The following is a 13,476-nucleotide window of genomic DNA, read 5'->3' on the forward strand; positions in this document are numbered from 1 at the left end:
ATGTGCCCAAGTGAGTGCACTGCATCATTGATATTGTGGTGTGGTATGATTTGTTACCATATGTATGTGGCCACATTTCAATCTGCTGGGTTCACATGCACATGCCTCCTCATTGTGAGTAATTTTCCCTAAACGTGTCTGACTGTATTTATTCTGACTGCAAGGCATGGCCACCTGTAGGAGTAGCAGTTGCTGGCTGACTCATGCTGACCTTATGTTGCTATATATTTTGTGTATACCATGAATATATTGTCACTGTTGACTGATGTCTATGTCCTTTGTTCCCTTTTCCACAGTTGATGCGGCTGGCAAAGAGAGTGGAAGCAGTGCAATGGAGAAGAAAGCCAAGGCCTCCATACCAAGACACAAGCCCCAGTCACAGTCATCTGGCAAGGCTTCTGACAGTAAGTCCCAAGATGTCATCATTGTGGGGGACACCTCGGCAGCAGGTGGAACAGGCTGGGGACATCACCAGACTGTGGCACGAAAATCAAGAAGACCTCACTGGAGGCTTCAGGGATGATGGAGGAAGTGAAGGAGGAGAAGGCCTTTGCAGCCCAGCCCATGGTGTCAGGTGGGGACACCGAGCGGTGTGTCTAGGATGTGCACATGGCCCTGAGACATGAGGATGTGTATTCGACTGTGGAGGGGTTGGCACAATCTCCTGTCCCAGGGCCATCTACTGCAGCAATGACACCTTCGACAATGCCTCCACCCAGTCCAAGGGCCACCTTCTGGCTGATGTGGCCATACGGGATGTGTAGCTAGCCCTGATGATGGGTGCCTAGAGTTGTCAGGTTTGGATGCGTGAGGTTTACACGCATCCTGTGACAATATTACATGCAGATGGGCCGCATATCGGCACAGTCAGCAGCTGCACTACTTTCCAGTGATCGCTCTCAGCTGGCCACTGCAATGCCCCCACCTCCAACTACTCATCTGTGACCCAGTCATCTTCTAGTCAGGCCTCCATGCCATCTACCACCATGGCCTCCTGTGCATCAGTCCCATGATTGCCCAGTCTGAATTTTCCAGGGTCCCTGCTCGAGGTGGAAGGCCGAATGATGGCAGAGGAGGTGGTTACTGAGCCTGCCCAGGAACCCACAGGTGAACAGGCAGTGGAGGTACATCAGGCACTTGAGGGCAGTACATGTGCTGTACTCCCCTGATAGTGACTGTCAACCAATCATTGGGAGTACCTGCACAGCAAACACAATGCCAGGAAGCAGCAAATGGTGACTGTAAGTAGGCATATTCTGCAGGGCATTGCCATGTGGAACTAATGAGGTGGGAGGCCTGGCAGTGCCTATGGGCTCTGGTGTCTGCCAAGGTGCAGTATGCAAGCCAGCAGGAGGTGGAGAGGCAGCAGGCTTGGGATGTGGCAATTGTGAGAGTCAGAGCCAAGGTGTAGGAGGGAATGGCAAGTGGTCAGGCTGCCAACCCTGGGGAATCTTGTAGAACAGCGGAGGAAATGGAGTCTGAGATGGAGGATGCCCTAAAAACTCTCCAGGCAACAACAGAGGCCTTCCTGCTGGCTGAGGAGAGGTAGAGGGGGAACCATACCTAGTCTAGGCATTGTACAACATCCCAACAGACTAGCCTGTTGCCAATTGTGTATAGTTCTCTAGTTGCAGGTTTCATGTTTTCTTTGTACAATTTTTCCCTTCCCCTTATTTTTTGTACACAGTTTGTATTTTAATACAAGTTATATCATGTTTCTACCACACTGCTTGCAGTTTCTTTCTTCATGTGCACATTTAGTTTGCCCATGTTCTCCAAGTGTGTATGTCGTATGGCTGTCATGAGGGTTAGAGCAACACTCTGTGTGTCATGTTGTTACTGTGATGTTTTCTGAGGGAAAGCTCCATGCTCCATGTTTGTGATAGATGTTGCATCCACGCTCGCTAAAAATGGTTGGTCTATTGTAGATGTGGGGAGGTGACCTACTTTGGGATTCACGTGTTTGGTAGCTTTGTCATGCACATCTGTACCTTGTCTACCTCCTTGCTTTGCAGTACAGGCATGCTGATCAATTGTGTACATGGTATGGATGGTTGTGTGAAAGATGTATGCTGTTAAGGGGCCTAAGCGCTAAGAACGAGCCCGCAATTTGCGGGCCCGTTATTAGCGCCTTCCCTATTCCCATTGAGCCCTATGGGGGCTCAAATGGGAATCGTGAATGGTGACTTATTGGGCCCTCCAAGGTCGGAATGACCTGGTAAGTGACCATTCAGTCAGACTGGACCCAGATTTGGAGGCAGCCATGGCGCTAATAGAGCCATGGCTGCCTATAAACTCGTAATAACCTCCAGTGTGTCAGTGTTGGTTGAGTGAATTTTTTTGTGTGTTTGTGTGTGTGTGTGCGTGCGTGCGTGCGTGCGCGTGTGTGTGTGTGTGTGTGTGTGTGTGTGTGTGTGTGTGTGTGTGTGTAATAATGTCAATGCAGGGATGCTTTTCGTGATGGGTGAGATGTTTCATAATGGTGTTTTGGTTCTCTCCTTGGGGATGGACACTCAATTCTTCATGTGTCTTGCCACAAGTTCCAAATGTTTTAGATGCTTGTTGTGTCTGGTAACAGCTCATTCACCTCTGCCCATTCACTAATGGAGGTTCAGTTCATTTTACGTTGAGGCCCTTTCTGGTCCACTGATCTTTAGGTGTTCCTTTGGCACTTGCTTGTCAATGTGGATGTGCCCACATTTCATTCACAGGTATGCCTATTTTGCATTGCAGGAGTTGAGGAGGTAAGTGGCATCACTGTGGATCAGTGGGCTACACTAATCAATTGTGCACTATTTCACATGTACATCCAGTGGCCAAAATGTATATGGTGCAACAGTATGGTGTCCTGCTGCTGTGCAAAGTAAGTGTGGTCCAGCAGGGAGCCAGGGAAGAGGATATGACCCAGAGGCAACAGCAATTTTCTGAGGTGTTCATGCTGGAGTAGGATATCTGGCACTTCATGGTGGAGGCATGCCATAGACGTTCAGGTCAGTTTGGGCTGTACATTGAACTGGGAAGAGAGCGGACTAACAGGTGCTGCCTTGGTTTGGGGGTTGAGGCAGTGGGTTACTGGGAAGAGGAGGGACTAGCGGGTGCTACCTTGATTTGGGGGGCTGAAGCAGTGGTCAGTGGGGTGCTGAGTGAGGATCAGAGGTGCTGTCTTGGGTTGGGGGTGTTGGGGCAGTGGGGTACTGGGAGGAGGGCAGACTAGCGGTGCTGCCTTGGGTTGGGGCAGTAGTCAGTGGGATGCTAGGAAAAGGCAGACTAGCGGGTGTTACCTTGGGTTGGGAGGTTGGGGCAGTAGACAGTGGGGTACTGAGCAAGGGCAGACTAGCAGGTGCTGCCTTGAGTTGGTGGGTTGGGGCAGTGAGGTATGGGAGTAGGGCAGGCTGGCAAGTGATGCCTTGGGTTGGGGGTTAGGGCAGTGGGGTACTGGAGGAGGGTGGACTAGTGGGTGCTGGCTTGGATTGGGGCAGTGGCTTACTGGGAGGAGGGTGGACTAGTGGTTGATGTCTTGGGTTGTGTTTTGGGGCAGTGGTCAGTGGGGAACTGGGCAGGGTGGAATAACGGGTGCTGTCTTGGGCTGTGGGTTTGGGCAGTGGGGTATTGGGGTGAGCAGACTAGCAGTGCTGCTTTGGGTTGGGGCAGTGGTCAGTGGGGTACTGGGGCAAGGTGGACTAGCGGTTATTGCCTTGGGTTGGGGGTTGGGGGAGTGGGGTACTGGAGGAGGGCGGACTAGCGGGTGCTGGCTTGGATTGGGGTTGGGGCAGTGGGGTACTGGGAGGAGGGCAGACTAGTGGGTGCTGCCTTGGGTTGGGATTTGGGGCAGTGGTCAGTGGGGTACTGGGGAGGGTGGAATAGTGGGTGCTGCCTTGGGTTGCGGGTTGGGGCAGTGGGATATTGGGGAGGGCGGAGTAACCAGTGTTGCCTTCAGATGGGGGTTGGGGCAGTGCAGTACTGAGAGGAGGGTGCACTAGCCGGTGCTACCTTGGATTGGCTGTTGGGGCAGTGGCCAGCAAGATACTGGGGGAGGGTAGACTAGTTGGTGCTGCCTTGGGTTGGCGGTTGGGGAGCAGATTCACCAGGGATCATGGATGCTGCTTTCAGTTAGGAGCCGAGGCACAGTTTTGGTAGGGTACGCAGTTGCTGCTTTGAATTTGGGCATAGGGGCACAGTTTTGCCTGGGTTCCTGGGTGCTGCTTTGAGTTAAGGGGTTGAGGGCGTAGTTTCGCCTACGTTCCCAGGTGCTGCTTTCAGTTAGGGGTTTGGGCTGCAGTTTCGTAAGTGTACTGGGATGCGGACTTGTGAGTCGCAAGAGCAGAGTGGATGTAATGATGATTACTTGTAAGTAGTCATCAATACGTTTATTCGGAAACACATTTTCCATAAAAAACAATGCAGAGTAAGATACAATACAAAATGCATGACATAAAAATAAAAACACATTAAATACGATGATAAGGTTAAAAAACTGTGTGTGTGTATACGGATTCAAAACCACCAGGGGAGTACCTGAGTAGTCAATAAATTGTCAATGTTCAGTCGATTTATGAGAAATGATTTTGGTTCTCTGATGCCTGGCCTTTCTCAAATAGTCCATTAAAGGGCTGGCCTGGCTTGAGACATTCCGGCAGACCTCAATAATGGCAAGAGTGTTTTCCTCCTTAAGTCGTAGTAGATAGGGCAAAAGAGCACAAAATGCAAAAGGACCTCCACTGGGCACTGACAACAAGGACAAGCCTTAGATTGAACATTGTGAGACCAATTTTTTGTTCGGGCCCCCAACCATAGACAGTCAAAATGCTCTCTTGTATGTGTCCAGCGGTCATAGGGTTGGTTACTATGTAACAAATATGGGTGGATAGTGTCTGCAGTGGTTAGAACAACATGCCTTCTATTTGCATTAATGCCCAATTCAGAATACTCTCTGTTTGACTCAAGGATGGATTTAAACAATTGCTTATGGGCCCTCACATCACACAGAGTCAAAAAGGCTGGAGGGCAGATGAGACTAACACAATTTAACTGGCTCACACATTTCTGAATATACATAAGCCACAGTATGTTTTTTACAGCTGGGCTTTTCACCAATGCTATTAAGATTTTATGTGAAAGAACAGCTTTCTGGTTTGACCATAACACCAGCCAATGTGCAAGGGGGGCCATTAACTATTCATCACCAATATGAGGGCACCCAAGCTCTAAATGGTTGCCATAATTTGGCGCTGACTGCGGTAACCCAAGTAGTTTTTTTAGAAAGGTATTCTTAGCTTTTTCAATACTTAAAATCTTTTCAAAGCCCCAAAGTGCAGCCCCATAATTGGTGGCTGTTTTGTGTTGTGCCCTGTAAACTTCAAGAATGAGCTTGAGTGGGTGCTCTGAACAATCGTTTTGGAAACGGGACAAGCCACCCAATGCCTGTCTCATCCTCGTACATAGTTTGTCCACATGACCAAACCCTCGCCAGTTCTCAGTAAAGCATATTCCCAAATATACAAAACTAGTGACCCCGGGAATAGGTTCTCCACCATTCAATAGCCTCCACATCTTGAGGTGTTTAGCACCTATACTCCTACAAGCCATAACAGCGGATTTTTTGGAGTTCACCAAGAGTTTGTGTGTGGCCATAAATTCAGTGTAAACATCCACCAGATGTTGTAAAGCGATGGGAATTCACGCTGTCATCAGCATAGCCTAAGACTGGCAGGGGTACACCTCCTATCCTGATGTAATCAGCGTTGGAATTAACAAGGGCCTGGCATACACCGTTTATGTATAGAGCAAAAAGTACCGGTGCCACAACACAGACCAGGCGGACACCCAAAAAGGTCTCAAAAAAAGCTGTACACTGTCCCTGATCACCAAATCTTACACAAGCTGATGTTTTTTCATGGATTATTTGGAGCAGCTTGACCAGGTCCTCCGGGTAACCCATGGACTTGAGCACAGCCCAGAGCATCGCCCTATCTACTTTATCAAATGCGGTGCTCAGGTCCAAGAAAGCCAAATATAGTGTCTCACCCCTAACATAAATTGATGAGGCGCCCGCCAAGTATAGATTCAGGGCCTGGTCCCTAGTTCCCAAGCCTGGGGGGAAACCATATTGGGTCTCTGTAAGTACCCCCGAATCAGAAATCCATTGTTCAAGCCATGCCAGAACTGCCCTACCAAAATTTTAAATGAGGTGTCCAAAATGGAGATCGGATGATACGAAAGAGGGCTACCAGGGTCGCCCTTTTTGAAGATGGAAAAAATGATAGCCTGTCCCCATGTTACCGGAAAATTGCCAATTCTAAGTATGCATTAAAGGACTTAGTTAATAATGGGGCACACAGATCCACCTCTTTACAAAAAATATCAGCAGGGATGGCATCCGGTCCAGGGGCACGGTTGGGGAGTTGCTTGCTTATAGCCAAATCTACCTCTTTAATTGAAAAAAGGAGGGAAGAGCCATGTGGACCAACATAACTAGGAGATGGAGAGGCTTTGCATAAGGTAGAGAAATGGTCAGACCAGGCCAAGGCATTTACAGTATTCTCTTTACACGTTTTTAGTCTTTTGTGTAGGGGCCCATTAGCCATGAATTCACAGAATTTTTGGGAATCTCATGACTGTACAGCCTGAAGAAGTTCTTCCCAGGCTTGCTCATCTATTTAGGACTTCCTTTTGGCAAGGACGCATTTATAATGCACCCGAGCAGCGATTATATCCCGCCAGGTACTGTCTTTTGCTGCCAAGATAGCTTTAAGGTTTTTCTGTGCTAACCGACAGGGTTCGTCAAACCAGGTTTCCAGTTTCTTGCTCCCCCTTTTGAAGTCCCTTTGAAAAATATTCTACATGGTGTTCCAGATTTACTGTGATGCTAAGATTATGGGGCCTGGAGGGTATCCATTTGAGAGGATAAGCATACATTCCTCAATATTTGCTTTACAAATGGATGACAATGTATCCACAGGATCCAACTTAGCCCATTTTATTCTCTGTTTGCACATTGAGACCACAGTGGTCCAGGTGTGAGAAATTAAGAGTTGAAACCATCAGTGGGTCAATTCCCAAGACCAACCGCAATGCGTGGTGGTCACTACAAACATTCTTGAGGACCTCAAACTCCTTAATTAGGGACCTATCTCTAACATGGAGACCAAAATAATCATTTGTGGAGGATCCCTGTGTGCCCACAAAAGTTGGCCTCCCAGGGTGGTCTATACCCACACAATGGTTCAAAGACTGGACCCCCCCACTCTTGGAACCACTCACAAAACGCAGTCCCCTAGCGCACATTCTTTCATCCTTCATTTGCGCAGGGGTTACCCCATAGGCAAATTCTTCTCCAGGTTCTATATTTACAGACAGTTCCCCCAGGCCTAGTTTTGCGTTAAAGTCACCAGCCAGGATTAACAATGAGCCCCAATTCGCATTATCACTACCATACGCTTCAATCACATCTCTCAACGCACCTGGGCACCCTTGGTTAGTAATGTGTGGGCTATTATAGAAATTGACCATGAATAAGGGACAGCCACTGGGAGGACAAGCAGTAACGCATTGCACATTCCCATTCTTAGTTTCTCTCACAACCAACATTAGGGCTAAGGATGCCTTCACCAAGATTGCCAGGTCACCAAAACATCACCCATGTCTACCTTTCTCTGCTGGGACACATACTGAAACATAGCCATCAAAACATAGTGGGGAGAGTGCCCACGTCTCCTGAAGGAACATGCTATCGTGTTCTCTCATAGCGACAGATATATCCCTCTGTGCGAGCTTGGACACAGCACCTGCAATGTTCCAAGATAAAAAAAGATATGGATGTCTGGAAGGGTGCCCGTTCATTAGAGAAATAATGTTGCCCCCTTGGGCCTCCTAGTCCAGGGGGATCCTTTGGATATACCACCTACCACGGGGCAGCCGGTCAATCTAATTCTTCAATTTCACCCAAAACCTTGTAGCTATTTGTGAGATCTACCATGGCCACTGGCGTTATTGGTGCCATCTGACTACCTCCCACAGGGCCCTCTAATGCCACACAAGAGTGTAAAGCTTTAGTGGTGGTCCATGGTGCTAATGAGAGATGTTTTACCAGATAAAATGCTCCTAGAGGAAAAAAAGGTGCTATTTTTTATGGAAGAATTCCGGGTCCTCCACTCTGGATTAAGTGAAGTAACTACATAATTGAGCATGGCTGGAGCAGTCATAGACACCACCACGCAGTTCTCTGCAGCCCATATCAGGTTCTTCCCCACCCAGGAGACCCTCCTGGCCATAAGGATGCCTCTAGGATTCACCTTCATACCAGGCAAGTGTGAGTTAATTCATTGTGCTGGCTTCTTTAGCAGAGAGATAGTGGGTTCCGCCTGGCCGGTGGCCATGAAGGGAGTCCCGTGATAACTCCCACCAAGGGGGAAGCCTCTGGGGGAGATTGAGAACTACTTGCTCACTAAGGGGACATTTATCTTTTAAGATATTGTGTGTACCCACGGCTGAGACCCCATGGCATGTCTTAGGCCCCTTCCAAAGAGTGCCTTCCAAAAGTGCAGAATTGTGCCATATTGGAGGCACAATAGGTAAAGTTGTGACTATAGGATTATGAGCCACCGTCCCACCCCTATATAATTTGGTTGAGGAGTTTGGGAGTCTGATTGCGGGAGCTTCCAGTGCAAGCCCAGAGACGGGTGACACTGTGCATCTACAACAAGTTCTTTAATTTCCATATCTTTTTTTAGACCTCTTAATAGGTCATCCATAATGCATAGGGTTGTACTTAAAGAATTTTTAAGGGCCCCTATTTATTTCTAAAACCGGGGCTAGCTTTCTGTCCAGTACTGCATCCAAAATTCTAAAATCAATTGAAGCTAACTCCAAAGAGTCATTAAGTGCTGCAACAGGGGGCAGATTCTGACCACTGTCCATCATGCTGCCCGTATGGACAGCTGCTTTCACTTCCTCATAAATTAGACCTCCGACAAGAGTCCCCCCTCTTTCACCACCCGTTGGGTCAATATCCAAATGATGGTTATTCAATGTAGTTTGGAGACAATGTGAGAGACTGGGGATTGTGGAGTTTGGGGAGGGTAGCGGGGGCATTCTTTTGTCACCATGTGCACTTGATTGTAGGCTAGCAACTTCAATAGCTCTTTCTGTGTGTTGGATCCGCTCTTCCAATTTGCCTGCCATTTGCTTAAGATATTCATTTAAGGTTGATTGACCATGATCAACCTGGGCACCTTTACCTTTACTAGGCTTCAATTTAGGATTGATGCCGGTAATATCCTGGGTTCCCGGCACTCCCGAAACACAGGGCTTGCTTTTTTTAGTTTTATTGGGAACCAATGGGGGAGCTTTGGCCTTCTATCTAGACATAATTCAGTAGCACTAAGAGCAACCCTCACTTAAACCAGAATGGAACGCACGGAAAAAAGATCCTAGGAACTTTAAACAAAAAAATAAACCTATTAATAGGGGGACTGAACGTGTTACTTAAAGTGCAAATGCAGAGAGAGTAAAATGATTCACACAAAGTGATAAAAACATGCAGACACTAGTTAAAAAAAACATAGGGGGATATAAAAAGAGCATCGGTAGATATGCACTAAGGGCTCAGGTCAAAACAAAATTGTACCATAAGGCTAGGGTAAGGGAGAGGAGAGATTCACTCGCAGCCCCTCTCCCTAGCAGCCTAAAACCCTAATACCCTAAATAGTGAAATCAGGGAGAGAAAGTAAAAAAATAGTGCAATATGGGACACAGTTCCACTTCCTTTGCAGCAAACTCTATAAAATAGAGAAAAGCAAAGTCACCGCCCCCAGAAGCAGGGACAGGCCATGCCCAACAGCTCAGGGAAGGGCAGGCAGTGCGAGCAGGGCACGCCGACAGCTTGAGGAGCTTCCTTAGTCCATCTCCCCTCCCCTGACCTCCAACTGCCACTGCCAAGTTCCAAAGTTCCAGTGTTCCAAAGTTGCCACTGCCAAGTTCCAAATATCAAACTACCAGGTAATATACGAGGCCATAATATAACTTTGATTATAGCAGTTGATAAACAGATGACTTAATTGACATCATCAGGGTTCAGTTTACATTCAGTAGGAACACGGTTTTTGAATACTGACGATTTTATGAAATCCTTAATGCCAAAGTGTCATAACGGAAGTCACAGCTGTACACAAAGCGGGTAGTTCTGATAACAGGCGGTTCCCTTATTCAAACGGCTTTGCAGATTTAAAATGAAGATGAAACATAGGGTGGGGGGACAGGGTTTGGGGGATTAAAAGTCAACCAACCCTCCGCCACACATCCAGCCATACACCCAGATCACACCAAGCTCGCAGCTCACAGTACTTCTAGGGAGAATGGGCTGCGTGTGTCGAAGAATTAAACAGCACATCTGACAAATAAAGTAAAAATTACGGGCTTAATGCTGGCTGGGGAGCCACAATGCGCAGTGCGCAAAAGAGGGCAGGTCAGGAGAAAACAGAATGTAGAGTGTCCCAAAAGTGCCTAGTCTCCTCCTGTAAAAGCAAGAGGAAATATTGAGGCTGAGTACCACAAAAGGAAATACACCAAACACGGGCTTATAAAGATTCACAGATCTTTATTCTACTGCGCAGTTACAAAGAAACAAAATCAAATAGCTATCTGGCCCTCAATACATCACAGTGAGTACCAGCCCTTCAGTGTGAGGAGTGAGAGGTACTGGACATATGGACATTTGCACTTTTATACAATTTAGTAATAATGTCCCTCTGCAAGTTAATAATCTGTGGTCTAGAGTTTGTGCCGAGTTCACTTATGGCTCATACAATAATATGCACACGGATTACATTTGGTTTACATTACAAACAAGTTACAATGGCAAAGTGTATTCCCAGATTTAGCAGTAAGCCTTAGCACATATCCCTTCACAATGTGTTCCAGCCAGTGTCCACGCTCGACATTTGCATATGTTCGTGGATGAGGCTTATTGGTGCAGACAATCCTAAGACCACAAGTCATGTATGGGACAAGGTCTCATTACCCAGTCTAAACATTTGGCCCGTGGACAGTCTAACCATTAACTAGGGACAAAGGTCGGGAAGGTTCGGTTACAAGTTGAAAACACAGTCCACCATTTTAGAACACAGAATTAAATATGAACAGAAATCAAAATGGCAGATGATCCTAAAAATCCTAAAATGGCAGCGAAGTCGATCTAAAATCGGAACTTTGCAATGCAGTTTTTATATTAGAAAGGAGGCACAATATGATTTCCCGTTTAACACTACAGGGGCCGCCTGCACTGCAACGACCGTGGCGTGTCCATGTCGCAAAGGTTTTCCAAAGTGAACCGCAGCTTATTTTCAGCCGTCGCTGTGGACCGCGAGGTTAGGGCGTGATGCAGCCTTCAATCCATGCAGACCTGCATAGCCGCACAGACTGCAAAGAGTGCCCTTTACTGCCCTTCGCCGCGGCTTCGCCGTGTGTGAAGGCTTTTCAAGGGAGCCGTCAGGTGGTGGAAATTATTAACCCCTCCTCCTCCAGCAACACTCAGAGGCAGACTGCAAAGACTGGCCTTTACTGCTCTTTGCCGCGGCTTCACCGTGTGTGAAGGATTTTCAAGGCAGCAGTCAGGTGGTGGAAATGATTAACCCCTCCTCCTCCAGCAACACTGAGAGGCAGACTGCAAAGACTGCCCTTTACCGCCTTTCATTGATTACTTTTTTATATGGTCCGGCACAATGTCTGTTTGACAGTGCTAATTTTTGCTTGCCAAGGTGCATGTTGTGGGCTTTCCGGAAGCAACTCGATATTCTTTGCGCTGCAGGTTTCTTTGTTCTTTTGAATCGGCTCCCCGCACTATTCTTTCTCGTGCAAAGTAGTTAGGCCCACAATCTGTACAGGTTCAAAAAAGTCCAGTAAAATAAAGAGTGTTAGGTAATTATAGGAACATAACAGATCACGGACATGTGATGCCTATTCATTGGCATTGAAGAAAGATTGCAGCAAGATTGACTACAAAGCATTCTAAGAACAAATAATAAATGTTTCTTAAAATATCTGCGAACAAACTTAAAAACAAAAACAAATAAAAATACTATCATAGTGTCTGCAGATGCATAATTTCATAATTCATTGGCCCTCATTACGACCTTGGCGGAGAACCATGGTGCTATTTGCACCATGGTCCATGGCGCTAAGCTGCCAACTCCGCCATGGTGGTTGGCGGATTTACCGCCCCATTCCGACCTTGGCGGGGCGGTAAGTCCCCAATCCCCATTTACCCTTCCCCATTCCCATTTTTGCCCCATAGGGTATAATGGGAGTGGGGAAGGCGTTAATTACGCCACCGTAAATTACGGTGGCGTAATTAACAACAAGGTCCCTTAGCGCCATGGATTTTAACGCCTGCTAAAAGCAGGCGTTAAAATCACTATGGCGCTAAGGGAACTCGTACTCAGGCGGAAAGGGGCGCCATGGTTTACGCCGGCGTAAACCCCTTTCCGCCAGGGTCGTAATGAGGGCCATTGTGTTGAGAATGTTATTATAAAAATATTCAAAAACTTCAAAATCACGTTTGGTAGATAAGGCCATCCAAGCTGTCTTTTATAGAAGGCCTAGCGTTTCAAAATATGGGACTTACCTTAATTGATTTTTGGTAGTGTGAAATGAACGTCTTTGATGCGCCTCCAGTCTTGCTAATAGTGTTATATTGTATTACTACTTCTTAAACCAAACATAGGAGATACATTTAATATTTCCGTTTTATAAAGTGAGAACAAATGTATGTCTAATGAAATTGGCTTCCTTACGTATTACTGATGTTTCTTACTGCGGTCATACATTTGTGTATGAGTAGTATATGGATAATTATAGCACCAGGATACCTTTGATCACTTTGTCAGAGTTTGCAACTGCTAGCGGAAGACAACATTTCAAATGCTAAGTGGCAATTCGAATGTGCATTTCTTTCTTGCTTGTCTTGCTCAGTATGCTGTTTGATACAATTACAGGATTCTTTCATTGCTTTTGTATTATGTAAATACTCTGTTTATTGAAACAACAAAGCATGTGTTTGGAGTAGCCTGGTATTTTTGCGATTGCCCCTTGATTTTGTTAAAAAAGTATGACTAGTTGTCAAATTCCGTAATACAAAAAAAAAATAATCTCCAAATAGTGCAAAAGCTTACCATTTCGTTTGAACTGTGGATATGGAAAGGGGCATGGTGATTAGTAATTGTGTGCCTTAACACTGTGAATAGCTGTTCTTTATAAGCCCCACTACAATCAGCCCTATCATTGTACCAAAATTGTTTTTCCTTCTTAACCACAAATGCAGACTGATGATGATGAATCACACAAGCCGAGAGAGCACCGCTCTTCTCTGCAGGCCCTCTGCGAGAAATCAATTGCATATTCTTTGACAATTATAACAGTTTGAAGAACTCACAGGAGTAGAACTGTAATTTAGCACGTCAAGCTACAGGTAAGGGATTTTAT

This window comes from Ambystoma mexicanum, chromosome 7p (assembly GCF_040938575.1).
Source record: "Ambystoma mexicanum isolate Mex_15411 chromosome 7p, UKY_AmexF1_1, whole genome shotgun sequence".
Classification (NCBI taxonomy): domain Eukaryota; kingdom Metazoa; phylum Chordata; class Amphibia; order Caudata; family Ambystomatidae; genus Ambystoma; species Ambystoma mexicanum.